Below are 17,240 nucleotides of genomic sequence, written 5' to 3'. Positions count from 1 at the left end.
ATAACTAGGCATCTGCTCAAGAGCCTCAGCGAGAGGTATGTTGATATGAAGTTTCTTGAACACCTCCAGAAACTTCTCAAATTGCTTGTCCAGCTTTTTCTTCTGCAACCGCTTGGGAAAAGGCTGTAGAGGATAAATCTGCTTCTCCCCTGTATTACCCTCAGGAGGAGTGTGCTCAACAGTAGTCTTCCTTGGTTCCACTTCTGCTTCCTACTGCTCTACTTCTTTCTCAGCCTCAGTTTCTTGAGTCAACACTTGAGTTTATTCGGGATTCGCAACCTTTCCAGACCTTAAAGTGATTGCCTTTACCTGCTCCTTAACTTCCCTCTTTCCTGGCACTTCAGTGTCACTAGGTAGTGTACCAGGCTGACGATTTAGCAAGGCATTGGCAATTTGCCCAATTTGATTTTGAAAGGTCTTGATAGAAACGGCTTGACTCTTGCACATAAGCTTCAACTCATCTAGTTCAGATTTTTCATTAGATTGTTGCAGCTGAAGTTGCTGTCTTGGTGTATATTGCGGTTGCTGAAAACCAGGGGGTTGTACTGCTTAGCTGGATATTGCTGATAAGGCTGTTGAACCGCATTCTGAGTGTTACTCCAGCTGAAATTAGGATGATTGCGGCTGTTGGGATGATAGGTGGTTGGCACTGGTTACTGCGATCGCTAGAAGTTGCTCACAAACTGAGCTGATTCACTAGAAATTACGCATTGATCAGTCTCGTGGGCACCAGCACAAAGCTCACAGATACTAGCGATTTGATTAACTCCATAATTAGCCAAAATGTCCACCTTCATCGTCAAAGCCTTAAGTTGGGCAGCGATAGTAGTTGCTGCTTCCAACTCCAGAATTCCTGCGACTTTTCCCTGAGTTAGCCTCTGGGAAGGATTCTGGTACTCATTAGCAGCCATCAGTTCAATAAGTTCATAAGCTTCATCGTAGCTCTTAGCCCACAAGGCTCCTCCTAATGTTGCATCAAGCATGGGTCTAGAAGTATCACCCAATCCATTGTAGAAACAGTTGATAATCATCCAATCAAGCATGCCATGGTGTGGGAACTTCCTTAACATCTCCTTATATCGATCCCAAGCCTCACACATAGATTCTCCTATCTGCTGAGCAAACTGGGTAAGAGCATTCCTGATTGCAGCAGTCTTCGCCATAGGGAAGAATTTAGTGAGAAACTTTTGCGCAAGATCCTCCCAAGTGGTGGTAGACCTTGCTGGTAGAGAGTGTAACCAGCACTTAGCTTTATCCCTTAGAGAGAATGGGAAGAGACGTAGCTTGATAACATCTTCAGTCACATTATTAAACTTGAAGGTGTCACATATATTGATGAAATCCCTGATGTGCATGTTGGGGTCTTCAGTAGGAGAATCCCCAAACTGAACTGAGTTCTGTATCATCTAAATTGTGCTTGACTTGATCTCAAAAGTGTTAGCCCTGATGGCTGGTCTGATGATGCTTGACTGAATGTCATTAATCTTAGGCTGAGAATAGTCCATCAAAGCTTTCGGATATTCCGCTTGATCACCCATTTCTACTAAAGCTGGTTCTTCAACTTCCTCTTCTTCTTCTACCTTCTTTTCTTTCTCAAAAACTTCCTTACGAACTACCACAAGTTCTTCCTCGGCTTTATCCAGTGTTCTCTTACGAGTACGCGAATGCGTATGCATACACCCTCGCTAGAGTACTTGAAATAAAACAAGGAACAAATAAGTAACAATGTCCGAGTCAATGAACTTTAACGACCACCGATGGAAAATACATAAACTAATAATTAACACTGCAGTCCCCGACAACGGCGCTAAAAACTTGCTAGTCGCTAAACACGCGCTAATATTACATGCAAGTATACGAGTTCGCAAGTAGTATAGAATCTTTTCTAATTCATTCCCACAGAGACTGTATTGGTTAACTAATAATTCACGCACTTAAGCAACAATGTATGGTTATTATTCAATGCTAAGACGATAACAAATTGAGGTTGTTTATAACTAAGAATTACGCTAACTATTATAACTATAAAATTAAGATTGACTGAAATAATATATATGACAAACATGGGATTCTAACTTCATTAAATACTTCATTCAATAGCCTTATTGTTCTCAACCTTACCATGCAATGGTGATGAAACTAATCAGACAACACGAAACTGATAAACGCCAACTTTCGTTACACGAGTACCATACTACCAGACATCCACAAAAGAGATAGAAGCTAAATAGACACCAATTATATTGAGACCCTATATGTCTATAGAATTTGACAAGATAACGGTTTAAGCACAAGTTATCTATCTTGATTACACAGGGCAAGTAAGATGGGTAAAATTACCTACGAATCATGCATAAAAATAACACATGAACCTATGCTAGCATGGCAAGTTTTAAATCCTTAAATTCACTGTCCCTTCATTAAGAATTAACACACTATCTAATAAGTTCGCGACGCTCATAAGACGAATACACATAACCAATACTAGGATATCAATCAATCACCACACACTAAGGTATCAAAACAATTTAACTAAAGAAATCCATAAATAAATCCGCTAGAACCCCACGATACCGATTAGCCCATGATCGGACTCATCATCAACGTGGATTCTGATGAAAGCATGGTATAATAAATGTAGTCTTTATAACGAATAAATAAAACCAAGTACAAACAAGAGTAAAGGTTCACAAGTAAGAAAACTAGCATCCAATTACAACTTAAAACAAAGATTCACAAGTAAAAACAAGATCTTCTTCGTCTTCGTTGAATTGTGCTAAAACGGTCTTCTTACGGCTCTCCTTGCGCTCTGGTATGTCTCTCTTTTAAAAAAGTTCTTATTTGAATATATATAGCAGCCCTTTATAATCTGGAAGTCTCCCCTTAGAATCAAATTATAATCAGGATTCTTTAATTTCGCACCAGCGCGGGCGCGCGCTATCACAGCGCGGGCGCGCTGCCATTCTGGAATCCTGGCGCGGCCGCGCGCTATTACAGCGTGGATGCGCCGTCCTTCTGGGAAAAAACTCAGATTTCATCTTTTTCCTTGCTGTTTCGAGCCGGCTTTCCACAAGCTTTATTTCAATACCACCTTGACACCAAATTAGCACCAAAACAATGCTAATTCACCTGATTCACAGATTAATGCCTGAAATGCATAAATACTAGAAAACACGTTAAAACATTTAACAACTTGAGTACAAATGCATCAATTAAATGCTTATTAGAGCATTATAAAGTGTCATAAATGCCACTCAACAGTTGTAAACCCCAAACTTCTGACCTGGGTTTGGAGGGCGTCACAAACGGTCGGGAGAGGGTACATCTCTATGCCTGTCCAGTCTACGCCATCGCCCCGGGGATCTCAATATCATCAGCTATGGGGGCAGAGAAGTCAGTCTCCTCCTCTGGGGGATCCTCACTAGGGTCATCATCTGAGTCATCAATAGGTGGGTCCTCCGGCTCGGGAGTAGGGTCACGCTCAGGGGTCATATCATCATCAACAGGGTCAACCTCCCCCATAGGCTCCACTGGTACCTGACATAATAGGCAAAGTGTTACTAACTTAGCATCCCCCATAGGCTCCCCATAGGCTACGTTTCTTATTTATTATCTTACATAAGTCATACTTGTAAATAAGCCGGACTAAAAACAACTGAAAACCAATCCAGCTTATTCGATCTACTTGAGGTACATCACCAAACATCCTATGGAACAGCTGGCCGTTTCCTAGCTGTGAGTTTCATGATAGGCATCTTGATTCACTGTTGTGTTGTGTCAATTTAAGAAAACAAGTGTGAGCTATAATGCCCAGCATAATAATGTACAGTATGAAATGACTGTATGATAATCTCAAGTATAATTCCATATATGATAAATATGTTTTATTCAAAAATAGTTTTCCTCGGTGATACACACCTTCTTTCGAAACAATTCTTTAGTGGATTTATTATCCTGCGTATACCTTAATGGTAAACCCAGCACCTAGGCTTGGGTTACGGTATTGCATCACAGTTCCAATTGGAAAAAATTAGGACATTCACTGGAGCCACCGCATACGATGATCAGTCGTACTACGGAAATAGTAACCTTTTCTACTAGTAAAAGGACGACACCTTCGTATCCCGATTATCACCCTTGCCGCATTCAGGCTACGTGTCCCATTTTGGGTATACACATACTTCACAAGTTCCTGAGTACCTTTGCCTGCAGTATCTTTGGTAGTCTTCCTGGTACACATAGTACTAAAGTCTACTCCTCCAAGTCCTTAATAGAATCCTATCATATCTCGAGAACTCGAACCACATCAAAGTTCCCGAAGCGTTCTGCCTATTGATAGAAATAGCTTATCTTATCAGTATATATATGTTAGTCCCTTAACAATATAGAAAGAATTACAGAAGGGGGATTGAATGGAATTCTTGAACCTTTTTCTTGAAATAAAAATGTTTAGACTCAAATATAAATATAAGTGTATTGATTAGCACAATGCGGAATAAAAACTTGAGTGAATCAAAACACAAGTAATTAAAAACAAGAGTCTTTAAAAACTTTCTGGTGGATTTAAACAATTCCACCAGAGATATATATTATATCGAGAGAACTCTGTGTAATGAACACAACTGCTTACAAATGTTGAACTACTGAGAATACAGAGAAATGCTAAGAATTCTGCTTATAAATGTTTCTCTTTTGATGTATCTCAACTTTATATTTCTATTTGCTACTTCTTGGTTTATATAATACCAAGATTACAAAGTCAAAAGACAGGATCATCATAAAAACTATCGGGTCTAATGCTTTGCTACTTTGTTCTCTATTACCCAGTTAATAGGATTCCTTATTCCATTTACACACACTTCGACCCATGTGACCAGTTGTCACTTTCAACTGATATTTGAATTCTTTATCAGTTGATTACATGATCATCCGTCGACTTTATGATCATCCGTTGATGGCTTAATTGATCTTTCATCGACTGCTATATTGAACATCTGTTGATAGCTATTTGATCATCCGTCGATGGCTTTGTTAATCATCCGTTGGTAGCTATTTCGGCACTTGACTTCAATTCATTTATGCAGAATTACAAGACATCATTTATGTACAATTAATCAACTTATTCTACATATCTAGTTAAAGTCAACATGACTTATATGCTACTACAGAATCTATACAAAGGTGTATGCAGAAATGTGCTACAGACTCATTATTACATAAGCTACTCACTCGATGGATAATAAGTCATCATCCGTCGGGACTATAATGAGTTATCCGTCAGGACTATAATTCTTATCCGTCGAGTGCTACATTATTTCACTAAGTAAAATCTACTTAGGTGGTTTATTCATGAAATCATCAAGTACTCAACATATGCACAACAATCTCCCCCAATTTATGTCTACTGGAATTGTAGCCATAAATTAAGAGATCCTTGATGATAACAAAACACCCTAAACATACAGCTTTAAAGAAAAGTAGATAATACTAAAAAGTGCTTCAATTAATCAAAATGTACAAAGTTTGGCGCACAGTCATTTTCCAAGATGCTCCTCTAGCCTGAGCAGATTTATCTAGTTCCTTGAAGGTCTGGATCTTCTTCCAAGCTTTCTGTTATTTTCATCAATCTGATTTTGGAGCTACCTGTGGAATTCCAGTTCATCAGATTCTGAGAGATTTAGCTTTCCTTGCATTTCCAAGAGAGTCTCATTGCTAGAGATGCTCAATTGGTCTTCTAATCTGAAGAATCTTCTCACACCTTTGTCATCCATGAACTCCATCAGCCAGTAGGGCCTTAGATGCTCTCTTCTCCCTGTGAATGGGATGATTAGAGTCTTTGGGAGTGCATCTTTAGCTCTAACACTCCTTAGTTCTTCAATTTTCTTTAATACTAGTCTTCTTGCAGTGACATTGAACCCAAAGTTCTTCTTGAAGGATGAATAAACTTTAATCAATACAACTTGGCTCTCTTGAAAAATCCTGTGAAGTGGCCACTAAATCGCCCTTCCTCCTTTGTACTTAAACACTAACCTTTCAGGTAGGTTTCTGTATGCATCAATTCCCCTCACTTCATCTAGTTCATCCAGATAGAGGTTTAGATCAGAAAATTCTTTGATGTCACACAAGTACATATAGTCTCCCCTATTGACTTTGGGCTGAGCTTTGACTATAGATAGATTTGAGAGGGGACAACTTCACTTTCTTGACTACTCTTGACTTTGTCCTTTTTGGCTTGCTAAGGATAGGTAGATTGAAGTCTGGAATTGTTATGTTCTCCCATTCTATTGGCTCATCCTTGGGCACAATAGGTTCACCATGAATATTCCTGTAGGGATCCACCACCCTTATATCTTCAAATACCACAGAGGGCTTTGATGCATGAGTTGTTGCTGGTGTGGGTTCCTTAGGAAATTGATCTTCCAATTCCTTAACAATATCCAGTTTCCTTTTAGTTCTTTTAGCCAATTCTTTCTTTCTTGGAGATTTCTTCTGTTCTTCAACTTGCTTCCTTGATTCAGTAGCTTCAGATGGTTGAGAGGGAATTTGTTGAGATGAATTCACAGCTTGTAGCTTGGCCAAGATAACAATCTGCCCTTTCTTTTGTTTAGTCTTCTTTGCATCTAGAGCAGCTTGCTTCTTTTCCTGCTTCAATCTGGCTTTTTCTTCTCTCTTTGCTTGAGCAAATTGAGGATGTCCAGCTATCACACAAATTTCCTTCCCATTTCTGAATATCTTAGCAATCCTCCTTTTAGAAGCTGAATCAGTTAGGTCTTTATAGAAAACAATTGATCTTGACAGAAGCTTCTTCTCATCAGGCTTGGATGTCTCATACACAGTGTCCAAGGGGTTTTTCAAGGATGATTTTGAGTAGTTTGCCCTTGGTTTAAGAATCATTTCAGCCTTTGGAGACTTGATGCAGGAAGATTGTCCTCTTTCCAGATAGTTCATGCTCATCTCATTCACACTAATTTGCTTGACTTGAGAGTGATGGATGGTTGACTTAGCTGGCTCCTTGACAAGTTGGAACTTCTTCTGTATCTCCTCATCAATCTTCTCCCAGTTGACCAAACTCAACTGTTCCTTCTCAGCAACTTTCAAGTTGGCTGCTGCTGCTTGAATCAGATCTATACCATCTGTAACTGGTGGCTTTGAGACAGTAATTGAGGGCACAATTACTTTACTGATTTGTATCTGAAGCTTCTCCCCCTCACTTGGTCCTCTCTCCCCCCTTTTGTTATCATCAAGTTGAGCTGTGGAGGGGGTTTGAGCTTCCACCAGTTTTTGAAGTAGATCAGTTTGTTGGGCTTGATGGAGATGAATGGCAGTCAAAGATGCTTCCATGGCTGACATTCTTGTATCCAAGGCATCTATCTTGGTTGACAGATCTGAGTTTTTCCTTAATTGCCTCTTGATGTCAAGCATTGTAGCTTCTGGAAGTTTAGAATCTATCATGTCTGAAATAGCCTTTTTCATCTCCTCAATATCACCTGTTAGGAATATGTGTATTAGTTTGGTGATAAGTTAAACAAAACACTTAAGTAGAAATCTAGTGTTTGTAGCCTCAACGGATAAGACCATTCTGGCTATCCGTTGATGGAGTAGCTTTACTTAGAAATAAGTTTAGTATTGTAACACATTTCAGTTTCTGTATTTAAGTTATAATTCTTAGATGATTGTGGGAAATTATAAGTCATGTTGACTACTAGTGGATATGCAAATAGGAGGGCTAATTGTAAATATTTCATGCCTTGTAATTTTGTATAAGTGAAGTAGTATCAACTGATGAATTAAAGGCCTTCAACGGATGAGAAACAAAGCTTTAATGGATGTCTCTAAAGCTTCAACGGATAATATCCATTAACGGATGAGTGTATCAACGAATAAAGCTTCAACTGCTAATACATCAACGAATAAAGCCATCAACGAATGAAAGTTTCAACGGATGCTCAGTTCAATAGCAGTTGACAGTGACAATTCATAAGCTGACAGAGGCATATGAGTTGACAGAGATAATTGGAATCTGGTAGCCTCTTGGAGGAATCAAGAAAATGCAACATTTCCATTCTGGTGCAAACAAGGAAGTATTCAAAAATTCACATATTATCCTAGATTGCATTGGATAGAGAAATGAAGAAGAAACATGTGAAGAATCTTTTTAATTGTATTTGTACTTTTGTCTTCACTTGTAAACTTGGTAATATATAAACCAAGTTGCAGCTAGTAATTAGAATGTGAATTTTCCAGAGCCGTTTAGAAAAACATAAAGAGAAAATCATCTGGTTTGTACTAGGACGCAACTGTGATCAATTCTTTTGAATCACAGATTTTCTGAAATACACATCTCTGGTGGAACAACAAACCCACCAGAAAAGTTTTTAAAGCCTTTGTGTTCTTTACATTTGTGTTTTGAATATATATCTGTCTGCACCTGCCCAAAGCAATTCACACACAACTGTTCATCAAAATACTTAGCCTTTGAAACTGCTCAAAACTTGAAAAAGTTTTGAGATTTACATTCAACCCCCTTCTGTAAATCTCATTGTTAGTTCCTTGAGAATAACAATTGGTATCAGAGCAAGCTCTTAACTTACAAAGAGTTTAAAGATCTATTCTACTAACATCATGAGTAAGAAGGATATTGGTGTAAAGATTCCAATCCTGGAAATAGATAATTATCATCACTGGAAAGTGAAGATGCATCTACATCTTCTCTCTCAAGATGAAAGCTACATCAACTGCATTGAAAATGGTCCTCACATCCCTCACAAGATAGCCATAGCTGTGACTGCCACAGTTGCTATTGGACAGTCTATTCCCAAGCCAAAAGCAGAATGGACTGATGAAGATATTGAAGAAGTTCACAAGGACAAGAAAGCCATGAACATTCTGTTTAATGTTCTAGATCAAGATATGTTTGATAATGTCATTAACAGCCAAACTGCTAAGGAAATTTGGGATACTGTGCAACTCATCTGTGAAGGTACTGAACAAGTCAGAGAAAACAAAATGCAACTTCTCATTCAACAGTATGAATACTTTCATTTTGAAGAAGGAGAATCACTGAATGATACCTTCAATAGATTTCAGAAATTGTTGAATGGATTGAAGCTGTATGGCAGAGTGTACCAAGTCAAGGATTCCAACTTAAAATTTTTGAGGTCTCTACCAAAGGAATGGAAGCCTATGACTGTTTCACTAAGGAATTCTCAAGATTATAAGGACTTCACACTTGAAAGATTATATGGAATTTTGAAGACCTATGAACTTGAGATGGAGCAAGATGAGCTGTTGGAAAAGGGAAAGAGAAAAGGTGGATCAGTTGCACTTGTAGCTGACAATAAGAAGACTGAAGCCATGATTGAAGAAAAGAAAATGCCAAGTCTCAAAATTGGCACAAGCAAATCAGAATCAAGCAAGGGAAAGGAGCAAGTAGCTGAGGTTGAAGATAGTTCCAGTCAAGATGACTTTGATGATGTTGATGAACATCTGGCTTTTCTGTCCAGGATGTTTGCAAAGATGAAATTCAAGAAAAATGCTAAATTCACTAAGTCAAACAAGAACATGGTGGACAAATCTAAGTTCAAATGTTATAACTGTGGCATAAGTGGACACTTTGCAAATGAGTGCAGAAAGCCAACCTCTGATAAGAAGAAATTTGAGCAGGTGGATTACAAAAAGAAATATTTCGATTTGCTTAAACAAAAGGAAAGAGCTTTTCTGACTCAGGATGACTGGGCAGAGGATGGAGCCAATGAAGATGATGATATGGAATATGTTAACCTAGCCCTGATGGCTAATTCTGATGAAAATGAAACTAGTTCATCAAGCAACCAGGTAATTACTACTGACCTCTCTCAGCTTTATAAGATTGAATGCAATGAAGCTATAAATGATATGTCCAATGAATTATATCATTTGTGTGTTTCCCTTAAATCACTAGCTAAAGAAAACACAAGAATTAAAGAGAATAATTTGTTTTTAAGTGATAGGAATGCTGTGTTAGAGGGTAAGGTAATTGAGCTTGAAAAGATTAAAATCAAAAGCTTATCTATTGAAAGTGAACTAGAAGAATCTGTTAAGAAAGTAGAAATTCTTTCTAAATAATTAGAGCGTGAACAAGATGTAATCAAGGCCTGGAAAACATCTAGGGATGTTAGTGCTCAGATTGTCAAGGTTCAGGGAATTGAATCACTCTGTGAGAATGCCTGGAAGAAAAACAAAAAGGAAGTAGAATTAATTGATGGATTGTCAACGGATGTGGAATCAACGGATGATGAAAGTTATCCGTTGAAGGAAGAAAAGGAGCATCCGTTGAAGGCTCATCAATCAAAACATGCAAGTGATTCTAAAAAGAACAATTTGAAAAATCTCAATAAGAGGTTTGGTTCAACTTCCAAGAACTTTGTCAAAGAAGAAGCTAGCACATCCAAAGATGCCAGTAAGGTGAATATAGGACACATGACTTTAGATCAGTTTAAAAATAGGCTTAAGATGGTTGAGGATAAAAAGGAAACTAAAAGGAAATCTAACAAAAATGGAAAGGTAGGGATTAACTAACACAATAATTACACACCTGATAAGTATGCTCCTAGAAAAAGTTGTGTGCATTGTAAAAGTGTTAATCATCTATCTGCTAACTGCAAGTCTGTTAAGAATGCTCCCATGCCTTTAACTCCTTCCATGCCTAACATGTCTATGTCACCTCTGCATGCTATGCCTGTTATGTCTCAACAGAATCCTCATGCACATTTTGTAAATATGTTAATAATCCTTATTTTGCTGCATTCAGCATGCCTCAAATGCCATACAACATGCCTATGTGGAATAATATGTTTGCACAATCTATGCCTTATCAAATTCAACCAAATATGCTAAATGATTCTATGACTAACTCTACACTTCAACCAACTACATCTGAGACCAAGGTTGACCCAAAGTTACCTAAGTCAAAAGATGCAGGAGGTATGAAGTCTAGGAAAAAGACTAACAAGGCTGGACCCAAGGAAACTTGGGTACCAAATCAACTTGATTTGATTTTGTTGTGTGCAGTAAAAAAAAAAGGAATCTATGGTACTTGGACAGTGGTTGTTCAAGGCACATGACAGGAGATTTCACCCTGCTCACAGAGTTCAAGGAGAGAGCTGGCCCTAGCATAACCTTTGGAGATGACAGCAAAGGGTTCACTATGGGATATGGCTTGATCTCATAAGAAAATGTCATCATTGATGAAGTTGCATTAGTTGATGGTCTCAAACACAATCTATTGAGCATCAGTCAACTATGTGACAGAGGGAATACTGTTTCCTTCAATTCTGAAGCCCGTGTTGTCACAAGTACTAAGGACAACAAAGTGGTTCTAACTGGAGTTAGAAAAGGGAATGTGTACTTGGCTGACTTCAACTCTACAGATGCAGAATCAATTACTTGTCTTTTCAGCAAAGCAAGTCCAGACAAAAGTTGGCTATGGCACAAAAAGCTGTCCCATTTTAATTTCTAGACATTGAATGATCTAGTCAAAAAGGACTTAGTTAGAGGAATGCCTCTAGTGGAATTCTCAAGGGATGGACTGTGTGATGCTTGTCAGAATGGAAAGCAAAAGAGAGCATCATTCAGTAAGAAGCTTGAATCAGCAATTGATGAACCATTATAACTGCTACACATGGCTCTTTTTGAACCAGTCAATGTATTTTCAATTTCAAGGAAAAGATATTGCCTAGTGATTGTAGATGACTTCTCTAAATTTTCATGGACCTACTTTCTTGGATCAAAGGATGAAGCTAGTGAAATCATTATCAATCACATCAAGCAAGTCAACAATCATCCAGATTTCAAAGTAAGGAATATCAGGAGTGACAATAGAACTGAGTTCAGGAATTCTACCATGAGGTTGTTCTGTGAAGAAAATGGGATCATGCATGAGTTCTCAGCTCCAAGGACTCCACAACAAAATGGTGTGTGGAAAGGAAGAACATATCACTAATTGAAGCTGCAAGAACAATGCTTGAAGAGTCAAAACTCCCAACATATTTTTGGGCTGAGGCTGTTAACTGTGCATGTTACACTCAGAATATTTCTCTAATCAATCAGGCAAAAGGCATGACTCCATATCAATTGTTCAAGAGAAGAAAACCAACTTTAAACTTTCTTCATGTCTTTGGTTGCAAATGCTACATTCTAAGGAATCAACCTGATCACAAAGGGAAGTTTGATGCAAAGGCTGATGAAGGAATATTTGTTGGCTATTCTGCTGGAAAATCATATAGGGTCTACAATCTAAGAACCAACATTGTTATGGAATATGTACATGTTGTGTTTGATGATATAAAGATTGATGGACTAACAGATGAGGGACATCATGAAGGACTCAAATTTGACAACATTGAGATATATTGTGATGATAGTGAAGATGAGAATGATGGAGAAGGCACCTCGAAAAGAATTCAAAATCTACCTTTGGATAATGCACAAAATGCTGCATCAGTTGAAAGTCATAATTCATCATCCGTTGATAGAAGTAATGCAGCATCCGTTGAAAGACAAAGTGCATCATCCGTTGAAGTATATAATGAAGCATCCGTTGATCACAGTCTATCAACAGATAATCAATTCACTTCATCAGTTGATAGAACTCCCAGTTCCTTTCAAATGATCAGTAACTCAGGGGGAGTTTCAACCAATCAACACTCTATCTCACATCATGACAATACCGAGGAAACCTCATCTAGAGCTAATCTACCACCTCAAAGGAAATGGACCAAGAATCATCCTTTTGAATTAATCATTGGTGATGCAACATCTAAGGTGCAGACTAGAAGGGCTACTCAAGATGAATGTCTATACAGTAGTTTTCTATCATAGGAGGAACCTAAGAGAGTGGAAGAAGCTCTATTGGATCCAGATTGGATTTTAGCAATGCAAGATGAGCTAAACCAATTTGAGAGGAACAAGGTATGGAAGCTGGTACCCAAGCCAAAGAACAAGAGCTCTATTGACACAAAATGGTTATTCAGGAACAAGATGGATGAAAATGGCATTGTCATAAGGAATAAAGCCAGATTGGTTGCCAAGGGCTATTCTCAACAAGAGGGAATAGATTTTGATGAGACATTTGCTCCAGTTGCAAGACTTGAAGCCATCAGAATCTTTCTAGCCTATGCAGCCCATGTCAATTTCAAAGTCTATCAAATGGATGTCAAGAGTGCATTTCTGAATGGAGAATTGGAGGAAGAAGTTTATGTAAGCCAACCTCCAGGATTTGAAGACCCAAATTTTCCAGACTATGTGTATTATCTGTTGAAAGCACTCTATGGACTAAAGCAAGCACCTAGAGCCTGGTATGAGACTTTGTCAAAATTTCTTCTAGATAATTACTTCACAAGAGGTACTGTTAACAAAACTCTTTTCTATAGAAATGTTAATGGCTCTACAATACTTGTTCAAATCTATGTAGATGATATTATATTTGGTTCTACATATGATAAGATTTGTAAAAAGTTTGCTAAGTTAATGCAAAGTAAATATGAAATGATCATGATGGGAGAGCTAACTTATTTTCTTGGTTTACAAGTTAAACAAGTTAGTGGTGGAATTTTCATTAGTCAAACTAAATATATTTATGATCTTTTAAAGAAGTTTGACTTAATGGATTGTTCATCTGCAAAAACTCCCATGGCCACTGCCACCAAGCTTGAATTAAACAAGGCTGAAAAGTCTGTGGACATTACAAGTTATAGAGGCATGGTTGGCTCACTTCTATATTTAACTGCTAGTAGACCTGATATAATGTTTTCTACATGTCTCTGTGCTAGATTTCAAGCTGACCCTAAAGAATCTCACTTAGTGGCTATTAAAAGAATTTTCAGATATCTCAAAGGGACACCAAATCTAGGAATTTGGTACCCTAGAGAGTCTGGTTTTGATCTAATTGGCTACTCAGATGCAGATTATGCAGGTTGTAAAATAGACAGGAAAAGTACAACTGGCACCTGCCAATTTCTAGGGAATAAGCTTGTGTCATGGTTCAGCAAGAAGCAAAATTATGTTTCTACATCGACAGCTGAAGCTGAGTACATTGCTGCTGGTAGTTGCTGTGCACAGATACTGTGGATGAGGAATCAACTATTTGACTATGGGCTAACTGTTGACAAAATTCATATATTCAGTGACAACATAAGTGCCATTGCCATTACTGAAAATCCAGTGCAGCACTCAAGAACCAAGTACATTGACATCAAGTACCACTTTATAAGGGAACATGTGATGAATGGTATAGTGGAACTTCATTTTGTTCCAAGTGAAAAGCAGATTGTAGACATATTTACCAAGCCACTTGATGAATCAACATTCACAAGATTAGTAAGTGAGCTAGGTGTGCTCAATTATTCATAAATTCATGTCTTTATTATAATTTGTCTTGAAGCCTGAAATGAATTTGTTGCAAGAACAAAGTTGGCTTTAAGTAAAGTTTATTCTATCAATGGATATTCCCTATCCGTTGAAAGCCAAAATTGTTCTATCAACGGATGTTCACTATCCGTTGAAAGACAAATACATTTCTGGTAATTTTATCCTCCAACAGATAAAACTGTGTTAATCTTCAACGGATAACTATTTATCTCATCCGTTGAAGTGTCACATCAGTTGTTTTAAGTAAGTCACAATCGTTGATTCTTTTACTTAACCGTTGATACTTATATATATACACAGCTGTATGTATTTGTATTAAAGGCAGTTTTTAGAATTTATACAATTTTCTTTATTCTCAAACGGCTGTAATTTACTTAAAAATATTGATTAATCATTATTTGAGAAAGTATAAAAGCTCTTGAATTTTTATTCTCACTTTACGCTTTCTTGCAATTTTTCAAAAGCTTTTACTCTCTTTCTCTCCCAAAACTCTCAACTTTTCTCTGCAACCTCTACCCACTATAATGGCACCAGTAGTAAAGATAATGTCCCAGTCCGGATTTTTCTATGAGAAAAACAATTTCATAGCTTTGGTGGAAAAGAATGAAGCCCACTCAGATTATCACAAGATGATGGACTTCATCAAAAACTGCAAACTAAGCTATGCAATGCTGGAAGCCCCAACTATTTACTGTGAGGTAATTGAGGAGATTTGGACAACTACAGAGTTCAACTCGATTGATATGACCATCTCTTTCACTCTCAAAGGTAAAGATTACTGTATTAACTGTGATGATATACAATCCTGTTTTAAACTACCTGAGAACAATGCCATGACACCACACACTGATAATGATGTATCTAGCATGTTAGATTCCATAGGCTATTCTTTTGATTCTGCTAGTTTAGGGAGTATTAGAAGGAAAGGCGTTAGGAAAGAATGAAGTTTTCTTGGTGATGCCTTTATCAAGGTTTTCTCTGGGAAAATTAGTAATTTTGATGCAATAACTTCATCTCTAGTTAAGATGCTCTATATGCTAGTTTCTGATAGGTATTTTAATTTTAGCAACTATGTAATGCTAGAATTGGGTACCAGGTTAGGTAACAAAGCTAATAGACCTCATAACATCTACTATGCTAGATTCTTTATGCTATTGGATAACCATGTTGCTGAAGGTTTGGTCATAACCAGTGAGAGTAATAAACTCAAATGCTGGGCACAAGAGAAAAGGGTCCTTGCAGACCTTTTGAGAATTAACCTCAACAATCAGGTGCCATTGGTATATTTACCAATAATGAATGCACCTCAGGTAAGTGAGGTAAATACTTCTCCAACTCCTACTACTTCCAACCCCATTATTTCTTTTCCTTTAAGTGTGGCCATGGAATCTGTGTCCTTGTCCCAACAGATTCCTATCAAAGCCACCAAACCTAAAGTTTCAAGACCAAAGTCAAAGAAAACCACCTCTGTTGTTTCTCAAAAGACAACAATTGTAACAACTACCATAAACCCTGAGGGGAGTGAACATGGTGTGAGTGGTGAGGGGAGGGGTGAACATCAAGAAAACCCCCAGGATAAGGTAGGAGAGGTGAGTGGTACCCCAGCTAGCCAAGCCACAGTTTCTCAAAAGACTGTGGTGGTTGAAAAAGATTCAAACTCATCCCTAGTTGCATCCTCCCAAAAGGGTGCAGCTATTGAAAATAGTCCCCAACCAGGGATACAAAACAAAAGAGGGAGGGACACTGAAGCCACACACTCACCTGTAAAAGCCTTTACAAGAAGAAAGAGGATCAAAACTTCAGTTTCCACACAGGGTGCACACACTACACAGATACACCCACCTGTATCTATGCCTTCTCAAATTCAGCTTGATGTGACTCCAACAAATGTGGAGTCACATCCCCATTTTCTCAAAATCGACACACATCAATCACCAAATTCTACATCACCATCTCTGGATGTGGACATGATATTCACATCAATTCCTGATTCTCCCTCTTTACAACTCAGGGAGGAGCACTACTCAAATACTGGTGATCAACATCTTTTAGATGATTTGTGGGATCATCAGCCAATTCTTTCAGATTTGGTTGAAGAATATGTGTCCCCTAAATTAAAATCAATCCACACAGATTCAACAATCATGTCACTTTTAATTTCTATTTCTTTTCCTTCTTCAATAGATATTTCTCATCCGTTGATAAATGGTTGTTCTTCGACGGATAAGCTTAACATCAGTTATCCGTTGATACCATCAGTTCCTACTTCAACGGATACTCCCTATCCGTTGGTAGTCTCTACACAAATAACTGAATCAATTCCAAGTGTAGAAGACATGGTTATTGTACAATCACTTCTAGGATTGAGGGAAGGGAGTGATAATTTGAGTGAGAGGCTGGGTTGCTCCCAGGCAAAAGGAGAGCTTGAGAATCTAAATATGCATGCTATTTCTTCCAGCATGGAAAAAGAAAGTGAGAGGAGTGCCACCTTAGTAGGTGAGGGTGAGGGTGTGAGGAGTGTGAGCCAGGGGGAGCCCCTGATGCAAGAAAAGAGAGAAATTGAGAGAAAAGCAGGTACATAAGGTATAAGGGTGGATCCAGCCATTGCCAATGAGTCAATGATTGTGGATGATGCTGAAAAGGAAAGACAATTTCAACAACATTACAAAGCTGTAATTGATAACATTTCCTTGGATGCTGACACTTTTACTCATCCTGTGTTAGCCTATCAATTGTTGGCTACTCAGGGCAATGAGGAGGCAGAAAAGACTTTAAACCTAGTGCATACTTCAGAATCTCTACAAAGGGATAAAGCTGCTGTCAACTTGATGCCT

At 38.1% G+C, this 17,240-nt stretch overlaps 1 non-coding gene across 1 annotated transcript; it reads left to right on the top strand.

Annotated features, from left to right (window-relative positions):
• The first annotated feature begins 1,041 nt into the window (after positions 1 to 1,041).
• LOC141676286 (small nucleolar RNA R71) lies at positions 1,042 to 1,148 on the top strand. Its single transcript, XR_012556884.1, has one exon. It is a non-coding gene; the product is annotated as a small nucleolar RNA R71 (small nucleolar RNA).
• The last annotated feature ends 16,092 nt before the right edge of the window (positions 1,149 to 17,240 follow it).

This window comes from Apium graveolens, chromosome 7, assembly GCF_009905375.1.
Source record: "Apium graveolens cultivar Ventura chromosome 7, ASM990537v1, whole genome shotgun sequence".
NCBI classification, from domain to species: Eukaryota; Viridiplantae; Streptophyta; class Magnoliopsida; order Apiales; family Apiaceae; genus Apium; species Apium graveolens.
This window is presented reverse-complemented; position numbering and strand designations above follow the sequence as displayed.